Here is a 4,299-nt window from a genome sequence, read left to right as displayed (position 1 = left end):
TGTTCACCCAAAATGGCTAGTTTGCAGGATCCATGAAGCTGTGTCTTGAAGAAGACCTGTTCCCTTTGCCTCTCCACATGAGTTTTGTGTGCTGAAGGCTGAATTATCAGTGGGAAATCTTGATTCCTGTTTCTCCAAAATGGCTAGTTCGCAGGATCCATGAAGCTGTGTCGACATTTCCGTGATTTCCATTGGACTGTCTGTGGATGAAGAGGAGTTATCCTTTTCCCTTGAAAGAGAGGTATTTTCCTGCTTTCCCATATTTCTTGTGGTCCTGCAGTGATTTCCAGTCATCTAGTGGATGGTTGGTTTCTTTCCAAACTTGGAAGTCCAATCATGCGAGTTTTGCGTGCTGGAGGCCGAATTATCAGTGGGAAATCTTCATTTTTCTGTTTCCCCAAAAATGGCTAGATCGCAGGAGCCATGAAGGTGTCTCTTCAAGAAGACCTGTTCCCTTCTGCCTCAGTTACAGTACTTTTTGAGTATGCTTTCCATTGTTTTAAATTTGTTACAGTGTGTTTTAAGTCCCAAAATGTGGTCTATATTAGTGAATATGCTGACTGACTTGAGAGTGTGTGTATTCTGCTGTTGTTTGATGGTGTCTTCCACAAATGTTAATTAGATCAACTGATAAGAGTGTTCAGATAATCTGTATTCTTGTTGATTTTCTATTTTATTTATGCATTACTGACAGAGGGATGTTGAAGTCTTTAACTACAATAGTGGAATTGTCTGTTTCTCCTTTCGGTTCTATCAGTTTTGGCATTATGTGTTTTTTTGTTTGTTTGTTTGTTTCAGAAATTACAGTCTTTATTTTTAAAGTCCACGCTTCACAGTGAAGATAAAAAATGTCTGAAGTCCACCTTTGGATTCTGTTTGGATTCACTCTGACTTAGTTGAGAGAAGTGTTTCTTTGTTTTGCTCACATTCTTTGAAGAGTAACTGGGTATTGACTGTCCAGAGGTAGGGGTTCTGAATATCAATGCTGGGCTCTTGCCTTTGAAGCCAGACATATCATGATTTAAGTTTCCAGAACTCAGTGTCTTTCTCTCTGGTGTCTTCAGGCTGAGTTTACTTGCAGGGGTGACAGGACTGCTCTTCAGTGCTGCTAGAAATCTTCTGCTTTTACCGTGATGTTTGACGGTTCTGTTGCATGTCTTACAAGTAATCAACAATATGCTTTTGGAGTCTTTGTACTTTTTCACAATTTTTGCTTCTTTATTACTGAGGAAGTATTTTCTTGCTTCTTGATTAAGAAGTTTCTGTATTTTCGGTGTTAATTTGGCCTTGGGTTTGAGGCACACTAGAGAATTATCCAGAACCAGTAATGTGTGACGAACTGTAGGTCCAGAGGAGGTAGCAGGCCTGGCCCGAGCAGCTCTCGCGCAGGCCCGGCGCCGCAGCCTCCAGGTAGTGCTTCCGTCTCATGGCCTCCTCGCTAGCAGCTCCACTTTATGTATTTTCATGTTGTTAAATATATGTTTAAGATTGTTATATTTTCAAAGAGAATTTGTCCCACTATTATGCAATGACATTTTTTATTCCTTTAGTTCTGAAATTTTCTTACCTGAAATCCAAATAGCTACTCTTTTTTTCTTAAACAGTATTTTTACATATATCCCTTGTACATCTTTGTGGCGTACAATTTGGTTTTCTTTTCTTTTCTTCCTTTCTTTTTTTTCTTTTTTAAAAGCTTTGCCATAAAGTGCAAGCACTTGTTGGAACAACACAAAGAGAGGGAAAGTGAGAAATCATCCCCCAAGATGGGATGGACATGCTGCAATTCCTTCTACCCCATTCTTCTCTTGGAATTTTGAGCATGCATGAATACACACTCAGCATGATTTTCAAGCTACAGAGTTCAGGACTCAGACTGTCACCATGGGGAAGTCCATCACCTTAACCACCACACCATCTACTGGCCCCCAATATGGTGTTCTAAATCATGCATACAGTGTGTAAAAATCAGGGTAATAACGATATAGACATGCTAATCTTTTTCGACATTAAAAATTATCTCATGTTGTGCACATTGAAAATATAGTTCTAGTAGTTTTGTTTTAAGCACATATTAAATTTCAATGACATTTTTTACTCTTCTGTGGTATATCACTTCACAACATACTCCATTTACTTACATGCATTCTTGTGAACTCCCACTACCCTTCACCTCCTGTGTAGAACTATGCAATTAAGTCTGTCAGTTTCCACCATAGAGTGCAGATATACAGTGTCTTTTAAGCAGGGACATATGGATATATCTTTTATAGACTGATTTAGTTCACTTAGCATTATATCTTCTAGATTTGTTCATTTGTGTTGAATGACAGGATGTCATAGTTTTTTTTTTTTAATTTTATGGCAGGTAGTATTCCATTGTGGATATATGCCACATTTTCTTAATAATTTATCGGACACTTATGTTGATTCCATATCATAGCTATTGTGAATAATGCTGCAATAAGCATGGATGTGGAAATGTCTCTCCAAGTGATTTCTTGTCCTTTGGGTATATACACCATAGTGGGATATGGTAATTTTATTTCTAGATTTTTAAGGACACTTCATACTGTTTATCACAGTGACTATATTAAATTATATTCCCACCAGTAGTGCAGGATGGTTTCTTTTTCTCCACAACCTTGCTAGCACCTTTTTTTTCTCCTTTTACTTCTCTTTTTCTCCTCCTCTTCCTCTTTCTTCTCTGTCTTCTCCTCCTCCTCCTTTAATTATGGCCATTCTTCTGGGGTTAGGTGATACTACATTGTGGGTTTGATTTGAATTTCCATTATGACAAGAAATGCTGAACATTTTTTCATATGCTTTTTTGTCCATATATATGTCTTCTTTGAAAGTTGTCTATTCAGGTTGGTTGCTCATTTTTTTTGGTTGGATTATTGTTTTTATCTGGAGGGAGAGGGAAAACTGTGCGAGTTCCTTATAGTCTCTGGTTATCAACCTCTTATCAGAATGATAATATACAAATATTTTTTCCATTCTGTGGGTTGTCTCTTTATTCTGTTCTTTCTTGTACAGAAGCTTTTAGCTTGATGCAATCCCGTCAGTGAGTGTGTGTGCGTATTTTTTTTAAATTTATTATTTTATTTTATTTAAATTTATTTATTTACATTCATTCACTATACATCATTACAGCAAACAAAATGAGATTTCCCATCCAGAATACACTGTATATAGGCTCAATGAAGCACATCAACATACGTGTTATTGTCAACAAATAATTTTCCATTTCTTGTTTCCTGTATATTTTGTTATTTTTGCCATCCTTGATTCCGTATCTCTCACCCTCTGTCGTGTCTCACCCTCCTCTCACACTGTCTCTGGTATCCATGGTTGCTTTCTACGTCTTTTCTCCCCATTTTATTTATTCACTAATGAACTTAATTAATCTAAATACTTCCAATAGCAAGCGTGGCTGATATATATATATCTATATCCAAGAACACAAATCTGACTTTAAGCATAAACCTCAGTGAGTAGAATGAACATACTATAAAGTAGCACCTAGCTGGGACTATATAGATTACTGCACTCATCAAATATGCATTTATTTTTAATTTCAAGAAAAATAGTTTTTGTGTGTTTTTTTCTCCTGAAACTTTTTAAAAAAAAATTAATTAAATTACATTCATCCCCTAATCATCGAAACAGCATACAAAAAGTGGATTCCCATCCAGGATATGCTGCATATTGGCTTAATCATGTATATTATCATCAATAATTTTCCATTTCTAGTTTTACACAGACACACACACACACACACACACACACATATTTATTTTTCTTCTTTCACTATCTCTGGTGTCTACAGTTGTCTTAAATTCCTTATCCCCCCACATTTTATTGATCACACAATTTCTTAAATAATCTAACTACTTTCAATAGCAAGTTCAGCTGGTAATTTCAAAATAAGCAGTTTTGAATTGGTAAGGAAATTTACTTAAAACTTAAAGCCTGGAAACAGGTTAGTATTCTGTTCAAATAGTAGGTACATGAACTGATTGGCAGCTGAAGACAGGACAAAACCCTTGAAACCAGGCAATGAAGCCTAGAAGAAAAGCAGCAATTTTTTAAGTCAAAAGTCACAGAATGCTATTTCACCAGTTTAGTCTCATGTACTTAATCTATCTTCTGTTGTGGTTCGATCTTCCCAATTGAATTCTGGGATATAATATTCAACTCCAGACTTGTCCTTACAATTAAGTTGGTCATTTTCTTAGTTTTTTTTTTTGTTTGTTTTTGAGAGGGTTTTTGTATAGGGGGTGTGCACTCGCCAGAAAG

General features: G+C 36.2%; 1 pseudogene; it reads right to left on the bottom strand.

The window, feature by feature from the left end:
* Positions 1 to 830: 830 nt before the first annotated feature.
* On the bottom strand, positions 831 to 1,428 carry LOC102489958 (UPF0711 protein C18orf21 homolog pseudogene; annotated as a pseudogene).
* Between the last annotated feature and the right edge of the window lie 2,871 nt (positions 1,429 to 4,299).

The sequence above is a fragment of the Tupaia chinensis genome, unplaced genomic scaffold (assembly GCF_000334495.1).
Source record: "Tupaia chinensis unplaced genomic scaffold, TupChi_1.0 Scaffold000046_3, whole genome shotgun sequence".
Lineage (NCBI taxonomy): Eukaryota > Metazoa > Chordata > Mammalia > Scandentia > Tupaiidae > Tupaia > Tupaia belangeri.
This window is presented reverse-complemented; position numbering and strand designations above follow the sequence as displayed.